This window comes from Misgurnus anguillicaudatus, chromosome 2, assembly GCF_027580225.2.
Source record: "Misgurnus anguillicaudatus chromosome 2, ASM2758022v2, whole genome shotgun sequence".
Classification (NCBI taxonomy): Eukaryota; Metazoa; Chordata; class Actinopteri; order Cypriniformes; family Cobitidae; genus Misgurnus; species Misgurnus anguillicaudatus.
Genome location: NC_073338.2, coordinates 6,295,001 through 6,314,606, shown reverse-complemented (window position 1 = coordinate 6,314,606; position 19,606 = coordinate 6,295,001). Strand labels below are relative to the sequence as shown.

Sequence of the window (19,606 nt, the reverse complement as noted above, 5' to 3'; positions counted from 1 at the left end):
GAGGTCGATGGATCGAAACCATCCTCTGCTAGGAGTCCTTTAATTAAAAGCCTGCATGGCTCCGGCTCTGAGAAAACACTGACGAAACATTACGTCGTTTCACCACGAGTCCTCGTCTTTGGAGAGGCAGCTGTACCTTATTTCTTAATTACGAGTTTTTCAAGACACCTGAATCCTTGGCATGATGCCAACATTCTACATCATTGTGGCCTCCTAAGCTAGGGACGCTAGGTGGAGTCGTGCCCGGGCACGTGTAAGCAGAGTGGCGCAGCGGAAGCGTGCTGGGCCCATAACCCAGAGGTCGATGGATCGAAACCATCCTCTGCTAGGAGTCCTTTAGTTAAAAGCCTGCATGGCTCTGAGAAAACGCTGACAAGACATTACGTCGTTTCACCATGAGTCCTCATCTTTGGAAAGTAGCTGTACTTTTTTTCTTAATTACAAGCCTATTCAAGACACATGGAGCCTCATTTATAAAGCGCGCGTACGCACAGATTTGATGGTAAAGGGTGCGTCCCCAAAATCCACGGCAAAGTCCATAATTATTAAAACTGTCTTTGACGTGGAAAAGTGCCTAGCGCCATGTCAGGGTCTGAGCAGACGCACGCGCTTTTGCTTGTCCGATTGCTGTAGGTTTTTTGGAAATATAAGCCACTTTTGCTGCTCATAAAGGATTTAAACATTGACAGGCGCTCTTTTATATGTCAGTGGCATTAATTAGGCATCGATTAAAATTCCCCAACTGTTCAGCTGCGCACAATTTCAAGCTCATTTACGATTTATAGATTTCACGTCTGAAAGTGAGACGTACGCGTGCTTTCTATGGGTACATTCGTTTTATGAAACACACGTGCGCGCCTTTGAGAAAGGGGCCTGATCATCAATGCCATGGATGTGGGACATTTCTAGGAGAGAGTCTGAAATTGGCACATTCAGATCCACCCACTGCCTAAGTGATGTTAATGAAATAATTAATTCAGAGCATGTTGTGGGAAATGAGATTCGTTCCTAGGAGAAAGGTTGAAATTGGCCCTTTCAGACATTCCAATTGATGACAGTGCTTGCATTTGAAAACTTGTTGTGAATGAGATTTGGACCAAGGCATCCAGAGGGAGAACAATGATAGTTTCATCTAGCCTCGCCAAAAACCTCCTGTCAGAAGTGGGATTTGAACCCACGCCTCCATTGGGAGACCAGAAACCTCACACACTGAGAAGGTCGGACACCCTTGAGTCTGGCGCCTTAGACCGCTCGGCCATTCTGACACGGTGCGTCTGGCCTAAAACAGAGGTTAAGGTGTCCAAAGTCATGTCAGTTCTCTGTTCTCCCAACATGTCAGTCAATCCATGGTAGCATGTCTGTGTTTGTTGATGGTCCAGCAGAACATGGTCCATGACTCCAAAGCCCCAGTGGCCTAATGGATAAGGCACTGGCCTCCTAAGCCAGGGATTGTGGGTTCGAGTCCCATCTGGGGTGCGCTTCAGCAGAGTGGCGCAGCGGAAGCGTGCTGGGCCCATAACCCAGAGGTCGATGGATCGAAACCATCCTCTGCTAAGAGACCTTTTCTTGAAGGCTTGCATGGCTCCGGCCCGAGAAAAGGCTGGCAGAACGTTATGCCGTTTCACCGTGATTGGAAAGGCAGCTGTACTTTATTTCTTAATTACAAGTTTATTCAAGACACCTGAATCCTTGGCATGGTGCCAACATTCTACATCAGAGTGGCCTGCTATGCCAGGGACTGTAGGTTGAGTCGTGCCCGGGCACGTGTAAGCAGAGTGGCGCAGCGGAAGCGTGCTGGGCCCATAACCCAGAGGTCGATGGATCGAAACCATCCTCTGCTAGGAGTCCTTTAATTAAAAGCCTGCATGGCTCCGGCTCTGAGAAAACACTGACGAAACATTACGTCGTTTCACCACGAGTCCTCGTCTTTGGAAAGGCAGCTGTACTTTATTTCTTAATTACAAGTTTATTCAAGACACCTGAATCCTTGGCATGGTGCCAACATTCTACATCAGAGTGGCCTGCTATTGAAATTGAAACCTCCTGTCAGAAGTGGGATTTTAACCCACGCCTCCATTGGGAGACCAGAAACCTCACACACTGAGAAGGTCGGACACCCTTGAGTCTGGCGCCTTAGACCGCTCGGCCATTCTGACACGGTGCGTCTGGCCTAAAACAGAGGTTAAGGTGTCCAAAGTCATGTCAGTTCTCTGTTCTCCCAACATGTCAGTCAATCCATGGTAGCATGTCTGTGTTTGTTGATGGTCCAGCAGAACATGGTCCATGACTCCAAAGCCCCAGTGGCCTAATGGATAAGGCACTGGCCTCCTAAGCCAGGGATTGTGGGTTCGAGTCCCATCTGGGGTGCGCTTCAGCAGAGTGGCGCAGCGGAAGCGTGCTGGGCCCATAACCCAGAGGTCGATGGATCGAAACCATCCTCTGCTAAGAGACCTTTTCTTGAAGGCTTGCATGGCTCCGGCCCGAGAAAAGGCTGGCAGAACGTTATGCCGTTTCACCGTGATTGGAAAGGCAGCTGTACTTTATTTCTTAATTACAAGTTTATTCAAGACACCTGAATCCTTGGCATGGTGCCAACATTCTACATCAGAGTGGCCTGCTATGCCAGGGACTGTAGGTTGAGTCGTGCCCGGGCACGTGTAAGCAGAGTGGCGCAGCGGAAGCGTGCTGGGCCCATAACCCAGAGGTCGATGGATCGAAACCATCCTCTGCTAGGAGTCCTTTAATTAAAAGCCTGCATGGCTCCGGCTCTGAGAAAACACTGATGAAACATTACGTCGTTTCACCACGAGTCCACGTCTTTGGAAAGGCAGCTGTACCTTATTTCTTAATTACGAGTTTTTCAAGACACCTGAATCCTTGGCATGATGCCAACATTCTACATCATTGTGGCCTCCTAAGCTAGGGACGCTAGGTGGAGTCGTGCCCGGGCACGTGTAAGCAGAGTGGCGCAGCGGAAGCGTGCTGGGCCCATAACCCAGAGGTCGATGGATCGAAACCATCCTCTGCTAGGAGTCCTTTAATTAAAAGCCTGCATGGCTCCGGCTCTGAGAAAACACTGACGAAACATTACGTCGTTTCACCACGAGTCCTCGTCTTTGGAAAGGCAGCTGTACTTTATTTCTTAATTACAAGTTTATTCAAGACACCTGAATCCTTGGCATGGTGCCAACATTCTACATCAGAGTGGCCTGCTATTGAAATTGAAACCTCCTGTCAGAAGTGGGATTTTAACCCACGCCTCCATTGGGAGACCAGAAACCTCACACACTGAGAAGGTCGGACACCCTTGAGTCTGGCGCCTTAGACCGCTCGGCCATTCTGACACAGTGCGTCTGGCCTAAAACAGAGGTTAAGGTGTCCAAAGTCATGTCAGTTCTCTGTTCTCCCAACATGTCAGTCAATCCATGGTAGCATGTCTGTGTTTGTTGATGGTCCAGCAGAACATGGTCCATGACTCCAAAGCCCCAGTGGCCTAATGGATAAGGCACTGGCCTCCTAAGCCAGGGATTGTGGGTTCGAGTCCCATCTGGGGTGCGCTTCAGCAGAGTGGCGCAGCGGAAGCGTGCTGGGCCCATAACCCAGAGGTCGATGGATCGAAACCATCCTCTGCTAAGAGACCTTTTCTTGAAGGCTTGCATGGCTCCGGCCCGAGAAAAGGCTTGCAGAACGTTATGCCGTTTCACCGTGATTGGAAAGGCAGCTGTACTTTATTTCTTAATTACAAGTTTATTCAAGACACCTGAATCCTTGGCATGGTGCCAACATTCTACATCAGAGTGGCCTGCTATGCCAGGGACTGTAGGTTGAGTCGTGCCCGGGCACGTGTAAGCAGAGTGGCGCAGCGGAAGCGTGCTGGGCCCATAACCCAGAGGTCGATGGATCGAAACCATCCTCTGCTAGGAGTCCTTTAATTAAAAGCCTGCATGGCTCCGGCTCTGAGAAAACACTGACGAAACATTACGTCGTTTCACCACGAGTCCTCGTCTTTGGAGAGGCAGCTGTACCTTATTTCTTAATTACGAGTTTTTCAAGACACCTGAATCCTTGGCATGATGCCAACATTCTACATCATTGTGGCCTCCTAAGCTAGGGACGCTAGGTGGAGTCGTGCCCGGGCACGTGTAAGCAGAGTGGCGCAGCGGAAGCGTGCTGGGCCCATAACCCAGAGGTCGATGGATCGAAACCATCCTCTGCTAGGAGTCCTTTAGTTAAAAGCCTGCATGGCTCTGAGAAAACGCTGACAAGACATTACGTCGTTTCACCATGAGTCCTCATCTTTGGAAAGTAGCTGTACTTTTTTTCTTAATTACAAGCCTATTCAAGACACATGGAGCCTCATTTATAAAGCGCGCGTACGCACAGATTTGATGGTAAAGGGTGCGTCCCCAAAATCCACGGCAAAGTCCATAATTATTAAAACTGTCTTTGACGTGGAAAAGTGCCTAGCGCCATGTCAGGGTCTGAGCAGACGCACGTGCTTTTGCTTGTCCGATTGCTGTAGGTTTTTTGGAAATATAAGCCACTTTTGCTGCTCATAAAGGATTTAAACATTGACAGGCGCTCTTTTATATGTCAGTGGCATTAATTAGGCATCGATTAAAATTCCCCAACTGTTCAGCTGCGCACAATTTCAAGCTCATTTACGATTTATAGATTTCACGTCTGAAAGTGAGACGTACGCGTGCTTTCTATGGGTACATTCGTTTTATGAAACACACGTGCGCGCCTTTGAGAAAGGGGCCTGATCATCAATGCCATGGATGTGGGACATTTCTAGGAGAGAGTCTGAAATTGGCACATTCAGATCCACCCACTGCCTAAGTGATGTTAATGAAATAATTAATTCAGAGCATGTTGTGGGAAATGAGATTCGTTCCTAGGAGAAAGGTTGAAATTGGCCCTTTCAGACATTCCAATTGATGACAGTGCTTGCATTTGAAAACTTGTTGTGAATGAGATTTGGACCAAGGCATCCAGAGGGAGAACAATGATAGTTTCATCTAGCCTCGCCAAAAACCTCCTGTCAGAAGTGGGATTTGAACCCACGCCTCCATTGGGAGACCAGAAACCTCACACACTGAGAAGGTCGGACACCCTTGAGTCTGGCGCCTTAGACCGCTCGGCCATTCTGACACGGTGCGTCTGGCCTAAAACAGAGGTTAAGGTGTCCAAAGTCATGTCAGTTCTCTGTTCTCCCAACATGTCAGTCAATCCATGGTAGCATGTCTGTGTTTGTTGATGGTCCAGCAGAACATGGTCCATGACTCCAAAGCCCCAGTGGCCTAATGGATAAGGCACTGGCCTCCTAAGCCAGGGATTGTGGGTTCGAGTCCCATCTGGGGTGCGCTTCAGCAGAGTGGCGCAGCGGAAGCGTGCTGGGCCCATAACCCAGAGGTCGATGGATCGAAACCATCCTCTGCTAAGAGACCTTTTCTTGAAGGCTTGCATGGCTCCGGCCCGAGAAAAGGCTGGCAGAACGTTATGCCGTTTCACCGTGATTGGAAAGGCAGCTGTACTTTATTTCTTAATTACAAGTTTATTCAAGACACCTGAATCCTTGGCATGGTGCCAACATTCTACATCAGAGTGGCCTGCTATGCCAGGGACTGTAGGTTGAGTCGTGCCCGGGCACGTGTAAGCAGAGTGGCGCAGCGGAAGCGTGCTGGGCCCATAACCCAGAGGTCGATGGATCGAAACCATCCTCTGCTAGGAGTCCTTTAATTAAAAGCCTGCATGGCTCCGGCTCTGAGAAAACACTGACGAAACATTACGTCGTTTCACCACGAGTCCTCGTCTTTGGAGAGGCAGCTGTACCTTATTTCTTAATTACGAGTTTTTCAAGACACCTGAATCCTTGGCATGATGCCAACATTCTACATCATTGTGGCCTCCTAAGCTAGGGACGCTAGGTGGAGTCGTGCCCGGGCACGTGTAAGCAGAGTGGCGCAGCGGAAGCGTGCTGGGCCCATAACCCAGAGGTCGATGGATCGAAACCATCCTCTGCTAGGAGTCCTTTAGTTAAAAGCCTGCATGGCTCTGAGAAAACGCTGACAAGACATTACGTCGTTTCACCATGAGTCCTCATCTTTGGAAAGTAGCTGTACTTTTTTTCTTAATTACAAGCCTATTCAAGACACATGGAGCCTCATTTATAAAGCGCGCGTACGCACAGATTTGATGGTAAAGGGTGCGTCCCCAAAATCCACGGCAAAGTCCATAATTATTAAAACTGTCTTTGACGTGGAAAAGTGCCTAGCGCCATGTCAGGGTCTGAGCAGACGCACGCGCTTTTGCTTGTCCGATTGCTGTAGGTTTTTTGGAAATATAAGCCACTTTTGCTGCTCATAAAGGATTTAAACATTGACAGGCGCTCTTTTATATGTCAGTGGCATTAATTAGGCATCGATTAAAATTCCCCAACTGTTCAGCTGCGCACAATTTCAAGCTCATTTACGATTTATAGATTTCACGTCTGAAAGTGAGACGTACGCGTGCTTTCTATGGGTACATTCGTTTTATGAAACACACGTGCGCGCCTTTGAGAAAGGGGCCTGATCATCAATGCCATGGATGTGGGACATTTCTAGGAGAGAGTCTGAAATTGGCACATTCAGATCCACCCACTGCCTAAGTGATGTTAATGAAATAATTAATTCAGAGCATGTTGTGGGAAATGAGATTCGTTCCTAGGAGAAAGGTTGAAATTGGCCCTTTCAGACATTCCAATTGATGACAGTGCTTGCATTTGAAAACTTGTTGTGAATGAGATTTGGACCAAGGCATCCAGAGGGAGAACAATGATAGTTTCATCTAGCCTCGCCAAAAACCTCCTGTCAGAAGTGGGATTTGAACCCACGCCTCCATTGGGAGACCAGAAACCTCACACACTGAGAAGGTCGGACACCCTTGAGTCTGGCGCCTTAGACCGCTCGGCCATTCTGACACGGTGCGTCTGGCCTAAAACAGAGGTTAAGGTGTCCAAAGTCATGTCAGTTCTCTGTTCTCCCAACATGTCAGTCAATCCATGGTAGCATGTCTGTGTTTGTTGATGGTCCAGCAGAACATGGTCCATGACTCCAAAGCCCCAGTGGCCTAATGGATAAGGCACTGGCCTCCTAAGCCAGGGATTGTGGGTTCGAGTCCCATCTGGGGTGCGCTTCAGCAGAGTGGCGCAGCGGAAGCGTGCTGGGCCCATAACCCAGAGGTCGATGGATCGAAACCATCCTCTGCTAAGAGACCTTTTCTTGAAGGCTTGCATGGCTCCGGCCCGAGAAAAGGCTGGCAGAACGTTATGCCGTTTCACCGTGATTGGAAAGGCAGCTGTACTTTATTTCTTAATTACAAGTTTATTCAAGACACCTGAATCCTTGGCATGGTGCCAACATTCTACATCAGAGTGGCCTGCTATGCCAGGGACTGTAGGTTGAGTCGTGCCCGGGCACGTGTAAGCAGAGTGGCGCAGCGGAAGCGTGCTGGGCCCATAACCCAGAGGTCGATGGATCGAAACCATCCTCTGCTAGGAGTCCTTTAATTAAAAGCCTGCATGGCTCCGGCTCTGAGAAAACACTGACGAAACATTACGTCGTTTCACCACGAGTCCTCGTCTTTGGAGAGGCAGCTGTACCTTATTTCTTAATTACGAGTTTTTCAAGACACCTGAATCCTTGGCATGATGCCAACATTCTACATCATTGTGGCCTCCTAAGCTAGGGACGCTAGGTGGAGTCGTGCCCGGGCACGTGTAAGCAGAGTGGCGCAGCGGAAGCGTGCTGGGCCCATAACCCAGAGGTCGATGGATCGAAACCATCCTCTGCTAGGAGTCCTTTAATTAAAAGCCTGCATGGCTCCGGCTCTGAGAAAACACTGACGAAACATTACGTCGTTTCACCACGAGTCCTCGTCTTTGGAAAGGCAGCTGTACTTTATTTCTTAATTACAAGTTTATTCAAGACACCTGAATCCTTGGCATGGTGCCAACATTCTACATCAGAGTGGCCTGCTATTGAAATTGAAACCTCCTGTCAGAAGTGGGATTTTAACCCACGCCTCCATTGGGAGACCAGAAACCTCACACACTGAGAAGGTCGGACACCCTTGAGTCTGGCGCCTTAGACCGCTCGGCCATTCTGACACAGTGCGTCTGGCCTAAAACAGAGGTTAAGGTGTCCAAAGTCATGTCAGTTCTCTGTTCTCCCAACATGTCAGTCAATCCATGGTAGCATGTCTGTGTTTGTTGATGGTCCAGCAGAACATGGTCCATGACTCCAAAGCCCCAGTGGCCTAATGGATAAGGCACTGGCCTCCTAAGCCAGGGATTGTGGGTTCGAGTCCCATCTGGGGTGCGCTTCAGCAGAGTGGCGCAGCGGAAGCGTGCTGGGCCCATAACCCAGAGGTCGATGGATCGAAACCATCCTCTGCTAAGAGACCTTTTCTTGAAGGCTTGCATGGCTCCGGCCCGAGAAAAGGCTTGCAGAACGTTATGCCGTTTCACCGTGATTGGAAAGGCAGCTGTACTTTATTTCTTAATTACAAGTTTATTCAAGACACCTGAATCCTTGGCATGGTGCCAACATTCTACATCAGAGTGGCCTGCTATGCCAGGGACTGTAGGTTGAGTCGTGCCCGGGCACGTGTAAGCAGAGTGGCGCAGCGGAAGCGTGCTGGGCCCATAACCCAGAGGTCGATGGATCGAAACCATCCTCTGCTAGGAGTCCTTTAATTAAAAGCCTGCATGGCTCCGGCTCTGAGAAAACACTGACGAAACATTACGTCGTTTCACCACGAGTCCTCGTCTTTGGAGAGGCAGCTGTACCTTATTTCTTAATTACGAGTTTTTCAAGACACCTGAATCCTTGGCATGATGCCAACATTCTACATCATTGTGGCCTCCTAAGCTAGGGACGCTAGGTGGAGTCGTGCCCGGGCACGTGTAAGCAGAGTGGCGCAGCGGAAGCGTGCTGGGCCCATAACCCAGAGGTCGATGGATCGAAACCATCCTCTGCTAGGAGTCCTTTAGTTAAAAGCCTGCATGGCTCTGAGAAAACGCTGACAAGACATTACGTCGTTTCACCATGAGTCCTCATCTTTGGAAAGTAGCTGTACTTTTTTTCTTAATTACAAGCCTATTCAAGACACATGGAGCCTCATTTATAAAGCGCGCGTACGCACAGATTTGATGGTAAAGGGTGCGTCCCCAAAATCCACGGCAAAGTCCATAATTATTAAAACTGTCTTTGACGTGGAAAAGTGCCTAGCGCCATGTCAGGGTCTGAGCAGACGCACGTGCTTTTGCTTGTCCGATTGCTGTAGGTTTTTTGGAAATATAAGCCACTTTTGCTGCTCATAAAGGATTTAAACATTGACAGGCGCTCTTTTATATGTCAGTGGCATTAATTAGGCATCGATTAAAATTCCCCAACTGTTCAGCTGCGCACAATTTCAAGCTCATTTACGATTTATAGATTTCACGTCTGAAAGTGAGACGTACGCGTGCTTTCTATGGGTACATTCGTTTTATGAAACACACGTGCGCGCCTTTGAGAAAGGGGCCTGATCATCAATGCCATGGATGTGGGACATTTCTAGGAGAGAGTCTGAAATTGGCACATTCAGATCCACCCACTGCCTAAGTGATGTTAATGAAATAATTAATTCAGAGCATGTTGTGGGAAATGAGATTCGTTCCTAGGAGAAAGGTTGAAATTGGCCCTTTCAGACATTCCAATTGATGACAGTGCTTGCATTTGAAAACTTGTTGTGAATGAGATTTGGACCAAGGCATCCAGAGGGAGAACAATGATAGTTTCATCTAGCCTCGCCAAAAACCTCCTGTCAGAAGTGGGATTTGAACCCACGCCTCCATTGGGAGACCAGAAACCTCACACACTGAGAAGGTCGGACACCCTTGAGTCTGGCGCCTTAGACCGCTCGGCCATTCTGACACGGTGCGTCTGGCCTAAAACAGAGGTTAAGGTGTCCAAAGTCATGTCAGTTCTCTGTTCTCCCAACATGTCAGTCAATCCATGGTAGCATGTCTGTGTTTGTTGATGGTCCAGCAGAACATGGTCCGTGACTCCAAAGCCCCAGTGGCCTAATGGATAAGGCACTGGCCTCCTAAGCCAGGGATTGTGGGTTCGAGTCCCATCTGGGGTGCGCTTCAGCAGAGTGGCGCAGCGGAAGCGTGCTGGGCCCATAACCCAGAGGTCGATGGATCGAAACCATCCTCTGCTAAGAGACCTTTTCTTGAAGGCTTGCATGGCTCCGGCCCGAGAAAAGGCTGGCAGAACGTTATGCCGTTTCACCGTGATTGGAAAGGCAGCTGTACTTTATTTCTTAATTACAAGTTTATTCAAGACACCTGAATCCTTGGCATGGTGCCAACATTCTACATCAGAGTGGCCTGCTATGCCAGGGACTGTAGGTTGAGTCGTGCCCGGGCACGTGTAAGCAGAGTGGCGCAGCGGAAGCGTGCTGGGCCCATAACCCAGAGGTCGATGGATCGAAACCATCCTCTGCTAGGAGTCCTTTAATTAAAAGCCTGCATGGCTCCGGCTCTGAGAAAACACTGACGAAACATTACGTCGTTTCACCACGAGTCCTCGTCTTTGGAGAGGCAGCTGTACCTTATTTCTTAATTACGAGTTTTTCAAGACACCTGAATCCTTGGCATGATGCCAACATTCTACATCATTGTGGCCTCCTAAGCTAGGGACGCTAGGTGGAGTCGTGCCCGGGCACGTGTAAGCAGAGTGGCGCAGCGGAAGCGTGCTGGGCCCATAACCCAGAGGTCGATGGATCGAAACCATCCTCTGCTAGGAGTCCTTTAGTTAAAAGCCTGCATGGCTCTGAGAAAACGCTGACAAGACATTACGTCGTTTCACCATGAGTCCTCATCTTTGGAAAGTAGCTGTACTTTTTTTCTTAATTACAAGCCTATTCAAGACACATGGAGCCTCATTTATAAAGCGCGCGTACGCACAGATTTGATGGTAAAGGGTGCGTCCCCAAAATCCACGGCAAAGTCCATAATTATTAAAACTGTCTTTGACGTGGAAAAGTGCCTAGCGCCATGTCAGGGTCTGAGCAGACGCACGCGCTTTTGCTTGTCCGATTGCTGTAGGTTTTTTGGAAATATAAGCCACTTTTGCTGCTCATAAAGGATTTAAACATTGACAGGCGCTCTTTTATATGTCAGTGGCATTAATTAGGCATCGATTAAAATTCCCCAACTGTTCAGCTGCGCACAATTTCAAGCTCATTTACGATTTATAGATTTCACGTCTGAAAGTGAGACGTACGCGTGCTTTCTATGGGTACATTCGTTTTATGAAACACACGTGCGCGCCTTTGAGAAAGGGGCCTGATCATCAATGCCATGGATGTGGGACATTTCTAGGAGAGAGTCTGAAATTGGCACATTCAGATCCACCCACTGCCTAAGTGATGTTAATGAAATAATTAATTCAGAGCATGTTGTGGGAAATGAGATTCGTTCCTAGGAGAAAGGTTGAAATTGGCCCTTTCAGACATTCCAATTGATGACAGTGCTTGCATTTGAAAACTTGTTGTGAATGAGATTTGGACCAAGGCATCCAGAGGGAGAACAATGATAGTTTCATCTAGCCTCGCCAAAAACCTCCTGTCAGAAGTGGGATTTGAACCCACGCCTCCATTGGGAGACCAGAAACCTCACACACTGAGAAGGTCGGACACCCTTGAGTCTGGCGCCTTAGACCGCTCGGCCATTCTGACACGGTGCGTCTGGCCTAAAACAGAGGTTAAGGTGTCCAAAGTCATGTCAGTTCTCTGTTCTCCCAACATGTCAGTCAATCCATGGTAGCATGTCTGTGTTTGTTGATGGTCCAGCAGAACATGGTCCATGACTCCAAAGCCCCAGTGGCCTAATGGATAAGGCACTGGCCTCCTAAGCCAGGGATTGTGGGTTCGAGTCCCATCTGGGGTGCGCTTCAGCAGAGTGGCGCAGCGGAAGCGTGCTGGGCCCATAACCCAGAGGTCGATGGATCGAAACCATCCTCTGCTAAGAGACCTTTTCTTGAAGGCTTGCATGGCTCCGGCCCGAGAAAAGGCTGGCAGAACGTTATGCCGTTTCACCGTGATTGGAAAGGCAGCTGTACTTTATTTCTTAATTACAAGTTTATTCAAGACACCTGAATCCTTGGCATGGTGCCAACATTCTACATCAGAGTGGCCTGCTATGCCAGGGACTGTAGGTTGAGTCGTGCCCGGGCACGTGTAAGCAGAGTGGCGCAGCGGAAGCGTGCTGGGCCCATAACCCAGAGGTCGATGGATCGAAACCATCCTCTGCTAGGAGTCCTTTAATTAAAAGCCTGCATGGCTCCGGCTCTGAGAAAACACTGACGAAACATTACGTCGTTTCACCACGAGTCCTCGTCTTTGGAGAGGCAGCTGTACCTTATTTCTTAATTACGAGTTTTTCAAGACACCTGAATCCTTGGCATGATGCCAACATTCTACATCATTGTGGCCTCCTAAGCTAGGGACGCTAGGTGGAGTCGTGCCCGGGCACGTGTAAGCAGAGTGGCGCAGCGGAAGCGTGCTGGGCCCATAACCCAGAGGTCGATGGATCGAAACCATCCTCTGCTAGGAGTCCTTTAGTTAAAAGCCTGCATGGCTCTGAGAAAACGCTGACAAGACATTACGTCGTTTCACCATGAGTCCTCATCTTTGGAAAGTAGCTGTACTTTTTTTCTTAATTACAAGCCTATTCAAGACACATGGAGCCTCATTTATAAAGCGCGCGTACGCACAGATTTGATGGTAAAGGGTGCGTCCCCAAAATCCACGGCAAAGTCCATAATTATTAAAACTGTCTTTGACGTGGAAAAGTGCCTAGCGCCATGTCAGGGTCTGAGCAGACGCACGCGCTTTTGCTTGTCCGATTGCTGTAGGTTTTTTGGAAATATAAGCCACTTTTGCTGCTCATAAAGGATTTAAACATTGACAGGCGCTCTTTTATATGTCAGTGGCATTAATTAGGCATCGATTAAAATTCCCCAACTGTTCAGCTGCGCACAATTTCAAGCTCATTTACGATTTATAGATTTCACGTCTGAAAGTGAGACGTACGCGTGCTTTCTATGGGTACATTCGTTTTATGAAACACACGTGCGCGCCTTTGAGAAAGGGGCCTGATCATCAATGCCATGGATGTGGGACATTTCTAGGAGAGAGTCTGAAATTGGCACATTCAGATCCACCCACTGCCTAAGTGATGTTAATGAAATAATTAATTCAGAGCATGTTGTGGGAAATGAGATTCGTTCCTAGGAGAAAGGTTGAAATTGGCCCTTTCAGACATTCCAATTGATGACAGTGCTTGCATTTGAAAACTTGTTGTGAATGAGATTTGGACCAAGGCATCCAGAGGGAGAACAATGATAGTTTCATCTAGCCTCGCCAAAAACCTCCTGTCAGAAGTGGGATTTGAACCCACGCCTCCATTGGGAGACCAGAAACCTCACACACTGAGAAGGTCGGACACCCTTGAGTCTGGCGCCTTAGACCGATCGGCCATTCTGACACGGTGCGTCTGGCCTAAAACAGAGGTTAAGGTGTCCAAAGTCATGTCAGTTCTCTGTTCTCCCAACATGTCAGTCAATCCATGGTAGCATGTCTGTGTTTGTTGATGGTCCAGCAGAACATGGTCCATGACTCCAAAGCCCCAGTGGCATAATGGATAAGGCACTGGCCTCCTAAGCCAGGGATTGTGGGTTCGAGTCCCATCTGGGGTGCGCTTCAGCAGAGTGGCGCAGCGGAAGCGTGCTGGGCCCATAACCCAGAGGTCGATGGATCGAAACCATCCTCTGCTAAGAGACCTTTTCTTGAAGGCTTGCATGGCTCCGGCCCGAGAAAAGGCTGGCAGAACGTTATGCCGTTTCACCGTGATTGGAAAGGCAGCTGTACTTTATTTCTTAATTACAAGTTTATTCAAGACACCTGAATCCTTGGCATGGTGCCAACATTCTACATCAGAGTGGCCTGCTATGCCAGGGACTGTAGGTTGAGTCGTGCCCGGGCACGTGTAAGCAGAGTGGCGCAGCGGAAGCGTGCTGGGCCCATAACCCAGAGGTCGATGGATCGAAACCATCCTCTGCTAGGAGTCCTTTAATTAAAAGCCTGCATGGCTCCGGCTCTGAGAAAACACTGACGAAACATTACGTCGTTTCACCACGAGTCCTCGTCTTTGGAAAGGCAGCTGTACTTTATTTCTTAATTACAAGTTTATTCAAGACACCTGAATCCTTGGCATGGTGCCAACATTCTACATCAGAGTGGCCTGCTATTGAAATTGAAACCTCCTGTCAGAAGTGGGATTTTAACCCACGCCTCCATTGGGAGACCAGAAACCTCACACACTGAGAAGGTCGGACACCCTTGAGTCTGGCGCCTTAGACCGCTCGGCCATTCTGACACGGTGCGTCTGGCCTAAAACAGAGGTTAAGGTGTCCAAAGTCATGTCAGTTCTCTGTTCTCCCAACATGTCAGTCAATCCATGGTAGCATGTCTGTGTTTGTTGATGGTCCAGCAGAACATGGTCCATGACTCCAAAGCCCCAGTGGCCTAATGGATAAGGCACTGGCCTCCTAAGCCAGGGATTGTGGGTTCGAGTCCCATCTGGGGTGCGCTTCAGCAGAGTGGCGCAGCGGAAGCGTGCTGGGCCCATAACCCAGAGGTCGATGGATCGAAACCATCCTCTGCTAAGAGACCTTTTCTTGAAGGCTTGCATGGCTCCGGCCCGAGAAAAGGCTGGCAGAACGTTATGCCGTTTCACCGTGATTGGAAAGGCAGCTGTACTTTATTTCTTAATTACAAGTTTATTCAAGACACCTGAATCCTTGGCATGGTGCCAACATTCTACATCAGAGTGGCCTGCTATGCCAGGGACTGTAGGTTGAGTCGTGCCCGGGCACGTGTAAGCAGAGTGGCGCAGCGGAAGCGTGCTGGGCCCATAACCCAGAGGTCGATGGATCGAAACCATCCTCTGCTAGGAGTCCTTTAATTAAAAGCCTGCATGGCTCCGGCTCTGAGAAAACACTGACGAAACATTACGTCGTTTCACCACGAGTCCTCGTCTTTGGAGAGGCAGCTGTACCTTATTTCTTAATTACGAGTTTTTCAAGACACCTGAATCCTTGGCATGATGCCAACATTCTACATCATTGTGGCCTCCTAAGCTAGGGACGCTAGGTGGAGTCGTGCCCGGGCACGTGTAAGCAGAGTGGCGCAGCGGAAGCGTGCTGGGCCCATAACCCAGAGGTCGATGGATCGAAACCATCCTCTGCTAGGAGTCCTTTAATTAAAAGCCTGCATGGCTCCGGCTCTGAGAAAACACTGACGAAACATTACGTCGTTTCACCACGAGTCCTCGTCTTTGGAAAGGCAGCTGTACTTTATTTCTTAATTACAAGTTTATTCAAGACACCTGAATCCTTGGCATGGTGCCAACATTCTACATCAGAGTGGCCTGCTATTGAAATTGAAACCTCCTGTCAGAAGTGGGATTTTAACCCACGCCTCCATTGGGAGACCAGAAACCTCACACACTGAGAAGGTCGGACACCCTTGAGTCTGGCGCCTTAGACCGCTCGGCCATTCTGACACGGTGCGTCTGGCCTAAAACAGAGGTTAAGGTGTCCAAAGTCATGTCAGTTCTCTGTTCTCCCAACATGTCAGTCAATCCATGGTAGCATGTCTGTGTTTGTTGATGGTCCAGCAGAACATGGTCCATGACTCCAAAGCCCCAGTGGCCTAATGGATAAGGCACTGGCCTCCTAAGCCAGGGATTGTGGGTTCGAGTCCCATCTGGGGTGCGCTTCAGCAGAGTGGCGCAGCGGAAGCGTGCTGGGCCCATAACCCAGAGGTCGATGGATCGAAACCATCCTCTGCTAAGAGACCTTTTCTTGAAGGCTTGCATGGCTCCGGCCCGAGAAAAGGCTGGCAGAACGTTATGCCGTTTCACCGTGATTGGAAAGGCAGCTGTACTTTATTTCTTAATTACAAGTTTATTCAAGACACCTGAATCCTTGGCATGGTGCCAACATTCTACATCAGAGTGGCCTGCTATGCCAGGGACTGTAGGTTGAGTCGTGCCCGGGCACTTGTAAGCAGAGTGGCGCAGCGGAAGCGTGCTGGGCCCATAACCCAGAGGTCGATGGATCGAAACCATCCTCTGCTAGGAGTCCTTTAATTAAAAGCCTGCATGGCTCCGGCTCTGAGAAAACACTGACGAAACATTACGTCGTTTCACCACGAGTCCTCGTCTTTGGAGAGGCAGCTGTACCTTATTTCTTAATTACGAGTTTTTCAAGACACCTGAATCCTTGGCATGATGCCAACATTCTACATCATTGTGGCCTCCTAAGCTAGGGACGCTAGGTGGAGTCGTGCCCGGGCACGTGTAAGCAGAGTGGCGCAGCGGAAGCGTGCTGGGCCCATAACCCAGAGGTCGATGGATCGAAACCATCCTCTGCTAGGAGTCCTTTAGTTAAAAGCCTGCATGGCTCTGAGAAAACGCTGACAAGACATTACGTCGTTTCACCATGAGTCCTCATCTTTGGAAAGTAGCTGTACTTTTTTTCTTAATTACAAGCCTATTCAAGACACATGGAGCCTCATTTATAAAGCGCGCGTACGCACAGATTTGATGGTAAAGGGTGCGTCCCCAAAATCCACGGCAAAGTCCATAATTATTAAAACTGTCTTTGACGTGGAAAAGTGCCTAGCGCCATGTCAGGGTCTGAGCAGACGCACGCGCTTTTGCTTGTCCGATTGCTGTAGGTTTTTTGGAAATATAAGCCACTTTTGCTGCTCATAAAGGATTTAAACATTGACAGGCGCTCTTTTATATGTCAGTGGCATTAATTAGGCATCGATTAAAATTCCCCAACTGTTCAGCTGCGCACAATTTCAAGCTCATTTACGATTTATAGATTTCACGTCTGAAAGTGAGACGTACGCGTGCTTTCTATGGGTACATTCGTTTTATGAAACACACGTGCGCGCCTTTGAGAAAGGGGCCTGATCATCAATGCCATGGATGTGGGACATTTCTAGGAGAGAGTCTGAAATTGGCACATTCAGATCCACCCACTGCCTAAGTGAAGTTAATGAAATAATTAATTCAGAGCATGTTGTGGGAAATGAGATTCGTTCCTAGGAGAAAGGTTGAAATTGGCCCTTTCAGACATTCCAATTGATGACAGTGCTTGCATTTGAAAACTTGTTGTGAATGAGATTTGGACCAAGGCATCCAGAGGGAGAACAATGATAGTTTCATCTAGCCTCGCCAAAAACCTCCTGTCAGAAGTGGGATTTGAACCCACGCCTCCATTGGGAGACCAGAAACCTCACACACTGAGAAGGTCGGACACCCTTGAGTCTGGCGCCTTAGACCGCTCGGCCATTCTGACACGGTGCGTCTGGCCTAAAACAGAGGTTAAGGTGTCCAAAGTCATGTCAGTTCTCTGTTCTCCCAACATGTCAGTCAATCCATGGTAGCATGTCTGTGTTTGTTGATGGTCCAGCAGAACATGGTCCATGACTCCAAAGCCCCAGTGGCCTAATGGATAAGGCACTGGCCTCCTAAGCCAGGGATTGTGGGTTCGAGTCCCATCTGGGGTGCGCTTCAGCAGAGTGGCGCAGCGGAAGCGTGCTGGGCCCATAACCCAGAGGTCGATGGATCGAAACCATCCTCTGCTAAGAGACCTTTTCTTGAAGGCTTGCATGGCTCCGGCCCGAGAAAAGGCTGGCAGAACGTTATGCCGTTTCACCGTGATTGGAAAGGCAGCTGTACTTTATTTCTTAATTACAAGTTTATTCAAGACACCTGAATCCTTGGCATGGTGCCAACATTCTACATCAGAGTGGCCTGCTATGCCAGGGACTGTAGGTTGAGTCGTGCCCGGGCACGTGTAAGCAGAGTGGCGCAGCGGAAGCGTGCTGGGCCCATAACCCAGAGGTCGATGGATCGAAACCATCCTCTGCTAGGAGTCCTTTAATTAAAAGCCTGCATGGCTCCGGCTCTGAGAAAACACTGACGAAACATTACGTCGTTTCACCACGAGTCCTCGTCTTTGGAGAGGCAGCTGTACCTTATTTCTTAATTACGAGTTTTTCAAGACACCTGAATCCTTGGCATGATGCCAACATTCTACATCATTGTGGCCTCCTAAGCTAGGGACGCTAGGTGGAGTCGTGCCCGGGCACGTGTAAGCAGAGTGGCGCAGCGGAAGCGTGCTGGGCCCATAACCCAGAGGTCGATGGATCGAAACCATCCTCTGCTAGGAGTCCTTTAGTTAAAAGCCTGCATGGCTCTGAGAAAACGCTGACAAGACATTACGTCGTTTCACCATGAGTCCTCATCTTTGGAAAGTAGCTGTACTTTTTTTCTTAATTACAAGCCTATTCAAGACACATGGAGCCTCATTTATAAAGCGCGCGTACGCACAGATTTGATGGTAAAGGGTGCGTCCCCAAAATCCACGGCAAAGTCCATAATTATTAAAACTGTCTTTGACGTGGAAAAGTGCCCAGCGCCATGTCAGGGTCTGAGCAGACGCACGCGCTTTTGCTTGTCCGATTGCTGTAGGTTTTTTGGAAATATAAGCCACTTTTGCTGCTCATAAAGGATTTAAACATTGACAGGCGCTCTTTTATATGTCAGTGGCATTAATTAGGCATCGATTAAAATTCCCCAACTGTTCAGCTGCGCACAATTTCAAGCTCATTTACGATTTATAGATTTCACGTCTGAAAGTGAGACGTACGCGTGCTTTCTATGGGTACATTCGTTTTATGAAACACACGTGCGCGCCTTTGAGAAAGGGGCCTGATCATCAATGCCATGGATGTGGGACATTTCTAGGAGAGAGTCTGAAATTGGCACATTCAGATCCACCCACTGCCTAAGTGATGTTAATGAAATAATTAATTCAGAGCATGTTGTGGGAAATGAGATTCGTTCCTAGGAGAAAGGTTGAAATTGGCCCTTTCAGACATTCCAATTGATGACAGTGCTTGCATTTGAAAACTTGTTGTGAATGAGATTTGGACCAAGGCATCCAGAGGGAGAACAATGATAGTTTCATCTAGCCTCGCCAAAAACCTCCTGTCAGAAGTGGGATTTGAACCCACGCCTCCATTGGGAGACCAGAAACCTCACACACTGAGAAGGTCGGACACCCTTGAGTCTGGCGCCTTAGACCGATCGGCCATTCTGACACGGTGCGTCTGGCCTAAAACAGAGGTTAAGGTGTCCAAAGTCATGTCAGTTCTCTGTTCTCCCAACATGTCAGTCAATCCATGGTAGCATGTCTGTGTTTGTTGATGGTCCAGCAGAACATGGTCCATGACTCCAAAGCCCCAGTGGCCTAATGGTTAAGGCACTGGCCTCCTAAGCCAGGGATTGTGGGTTCGAGTCCCATCTGGGGTGCGCTTCAGCAGAGTGGCGCAGCGGAAGCGTGCTGGGCCCATAACCCAGAGGTCGATGGATCGAAACCATCCTCTGCTAAGAGACCTTTTCTTGAAGGCTTGCATGGCTCCGGCC

At 48.9% G+C, this 19,606-nt stretch overlaps 26 non-coding genes across 26 annotated transcripts; 13 read left to right on the top strand and 13 right to left on the bottom strand.

Moving 5' to 3' along the window:
* Positions 1-1,153: 1,153 nt before the first annotated feature.
* trnal-caa (transfer RNA leucine (anticodon CAA)) lies at positions 1,154-1,265 on the bottom strand. The gene is made up of 2 exons: positions 1,228-1,265; positions 1,154-1,199 (listed from the first exon to the last, which is right to left on the bottom strand). It is a non-coding gene; the product is annotated as a tRNA-Leu (tRNA).
* A 138-nt stretch (positions 1,266-1,403) lies between these two features.
* Positions 1,404-1,476, top strand: trnar-ccu (transfer RNA arginine (anticodon CCU)). Its single transcript has one exon. It is a non-coding gene; the product is annotated as a tRNA-Arg (tRNA).
* A 568-nt stretch (positions 1,477-2,044) lies between these two features.
* trnal-caa (transfer RNA leucine (anticodon CAA)) lies at positions 2,045-2,156 on the bottom strand. The gene is made up of 2 exons: positions 2,119-2,156; positions 2,045-2,090 (listed from the first exon to the last, which is right to left on the bottom strand). It is a non-coding gene; the product is annotated as a tRNA-Leu (tRNA).
* Positions 2,157-2,294: 138 nt separating this feature from the next.
* On the top strand, positions 2,295-2,367 carry trnar-ccu (transfer RNA arginine (anticodon CCU)). The gene has a single exon. It is a non-coding gene; the product is annotated as a tRNA-Arg (tRNA).
* An 865-nt stretch (positions 2,368-3,232) lies between these two features.
* Positions 3,233-3,344, bottom strand: trnal-caa (transfer RNA leucine (anticodon CAA)). The gene is made up of 2 exons: positions 3,307-3,344; positions 3,233-3,278 (listed from the first exon to the last, which is right to left on the bottom strand). It is a non-coding gene; the product is annotated as a tRNA-Leu (tRNA).
* Positions 3,345-3,482: 138 nt separating this feature from the next.
* On the top strand, positions 3,483-3,555 carry trnar-ccu (transfer RNA arginine (anticodon CCU)). Its single transcript has one exon. It is a non-coding gene; the product is annotated as a tRNA-Arg (tRNA).
* A 1,487-nt stretch (positions 3,556-5,042) lies between these two features.
* Positions 5,043-5,154, bottom strand: trnal-caa (transfer RNA leucine (anticodon CAA)). Its single transcript has 2 exons — positions 5,117-5,154; positions 5,043-5,088 (listed from the first exon to the last, which is right to left on the bottom strand). It is a non-coding gene; the product is annotated as a tRNA-Leu (tRNA).
* Positions 5,155-5,292: 138 nt separating this feature from the next.
* trnar-ccu (transfer RNA arginine (anticodon CCU)) lies at positions 5,293-5,365 on the top strand. The gene has a single exon. It is a non-coding gene; the product is annotated as a tRNA-Arg (tRNA).
* A 1,487-nt stretch (positions 5,366-6,852) lies between these two features.
* trnal-caa (transfer RNA leucine (anticodon CAA)) lies at positions 6,853-6,964 on the bottom strand. Its single transcript has 2 exons — positions 6,927-6,964; positions 6,853-6,898 (listed from the first exon to the last, which is right to left on the bottom strand). It is a non-coding gene; the product is annotated as a tRNA-Leu (tRNA).
* A 138-nt stretch (positions 6,965-7,102) lies between these two features.
* trnar-ccu (transfer RNA arginine (anticodon CCU)) lies at positions 7,103-7,175 on the top strand. The gene has a single exon. It is a non-coding gene; the product is annotated as a tRNA-Arg (tRNA).
* An 865-nt stretch (positions 7,176-8,040) lies between these two features.
* trnal-caa (transfer RNA leucine (anticodon CAA)) lies at positions 8,041-8,152 on the bottom strand. Its single transcript has 2 exons — positions 8,115-8,152; positions 8,041-8,086 (listed from the first exon to the last, which is right to left on the bottom strand). It is a non-coding gene; the product is annotated as a tRNA-Leu (tRNA).
* A 138-nt stretch (positions 8,153-8,290) lies between these two features.
* trnar-ccu (transfer RNA arginine (anticodon CCU)) lies at positions 8,291-8,363 on the top strand. The gene has a single exon. It is a non-coding gene; the product is annotated as a tRNA-Arg (tRNA).
* Positions 8,364-9,850: 1,487 nt separating this feature from the next.
* On the bottom strand, positions 9,851-9,962 carry trnal-caa (transfer RNA leucine (anticodon CAA)). Its single transcript has 2 exons — positions 9,925-9,962; positions 9,851-9,896 (listed from the first exon to the last, which is right to left on the bottom strand). It is a non-coding gene; the product is annotated as a tRNA-Leu (tRNA).
* A 138-nt stretch (positions 9,963-10,100) lies between these two features.
* trnar-ccu (transfer RNA arginine (anticodon CCU)) lies at positions 10,101-10,173 on the top strand. Its single transcript has one exon. It is a non-coding gene; the product is annotated as a tRNA-Arg (tRNA).
* Positions 10,174-11,660: 1,487 nt separating this feature from the next.
* Positions 11,661-11,772, bottom strand: trnal-caa (transfer RNA leucine (anticodon CAA)). Its single transcript has 2 exons — positions 11,735-11,772; positions 11,661-11,706 (listed from the first exon to the last, which is right to left on the bottom strand). It is a non-coding gene; the product is annotated as a tRNA-Leu (tRNA).
* Positions 11,773-11,910: 138 nt separating this feature from the next.
* On the top strand, positions 11,911-11,983 carry trnar-ccu (transfer RNA arginine (anticodon CCU)). The gene has a single exon. It is a non-coding gene; the product is annotated as a tRNA-Arg (tRNA).
* A 1,487-nt stretch (positions 11,984-13,470) lies between these two features.
* On the bottom strand, positions 13,471-13,582 carry trnal-caa (transfer RNA leucine (anticodon CAA)). The gene is made up of 2 exons: positions 13,545-13,582; positions 13,471-13,516 (listed from the first exon to the last, which is right to left on the bottom strand). It is a non-coding gene; the product is annotated as a tRNA-Leu (tRNA).
* A 138-nt stretch (positions 13,583-13,720) lies between these two features.
* On the top strand, positions 13,721-13,793 carry trnar-ccu (transfer RNA arginine (anticodon CCU)). The gene has a single exon. It is a non-coding gene; the product is annotated as a tRNA-Arg (tRNA).
* A 568-nt stretch (positions 13,794-14,361) lies between these two features.
* Positions 14,362-14,473, bottom strand: trnal-caa (transfer RNA leucine (anticodon CAA)). Its single transcript has 2 exons — positions 14,436-14,473; positions 14,362-14,407 (listed from the first exon to the last, which is right to left on the bottom strand). It is a non-coding gene; the product is annotated as a tRNA-Leu (tRNA).
* Positions 14,474-14,611: 138 nt separating this feature from the next.
* Positions 14,612-14,684, top strand: trnar-ccu (transfer RNA arginine (anticodon CCU)). Its single transcript has one exon. It is a non-coding gene; the product is annotated as a tRNA-Arg (tRNA).
* Positions 14,685-15,549: 865 nt separating this feature from the next.
* trnal-caa (transfer RNA leucine (anticodon CAA)) lies at positions 15,550-15,661 on the bottom strand. Its single transcript has 2 exons — positions 15,624-15,661; positions 15,550-15,595 (listed from the first exon to the last, which is right to left on the bottom strand). It is a non-coding gene; the product is annotated as a tRNA-Leu (tRNA).
* A 138-nt stretch (positions 15,662-15,799) lies between these two features.
* On the top strand, positions 15,800-15,872 carry trnar-ccu (transfer RNA arginine (anticodon CCU)). The gene has a single exon. It is a non-coding gene; the product is annotated as a tRNA-Arg (tRNA).
* A 1,487-nt stretch (positions 15,873-17,359) lies between these two features.
* Positions 17,360-17,471, bottom strand: trnal-caa (transfer RNA leucine (anticodon CAA)). The gene is made up of 2 exons: positions 17,434-17,471; positions 17,360-17,405 (listed from the first exon to the last, which is right to left on the bottom strand). It is a non-coding gene; the product is annotated as a tRNA-Leu (tRNA).
* Positions 17,472-17,609: 138 nt separating this feature from the next.
* trnar-ccu (transfer RNA arginine (anticodon CCU)) lies at positions 17,610-17,682 on the top strand. The gene has a single exon. It is a non-coding gene; the product is annotated as a tRNA-Arg (tRNA).
* Positions 17,683-19,169: 1,487 nt separating this feature from the next.
* On the bottom strand, positions 19,170-19,281 carry trnal-caa (transfer RNA leucine (anticodon CAA)). The gene is made up of 2 exons: positions 19,244-19,281; positions 19,170-19,215 (listed from the first exon to the last, which is right to left on the bottom strand). It is a non-coding gene; the product is annotated as a tRNA-Leu (tRNA).
* A 138-nt stretch (positions 19,282-19,419) lies between these two features.
* Positions 19,420-19,492, top strand: trnar-ccu (transfer RNA arginine (anticodon CCU)). The gene has a single exon. It is a non-coding gene; the product is annotated as a tRNA-Arg (tRNA).
* Positions 19,493-19,606: the final 114 nt, after the last annotated feature.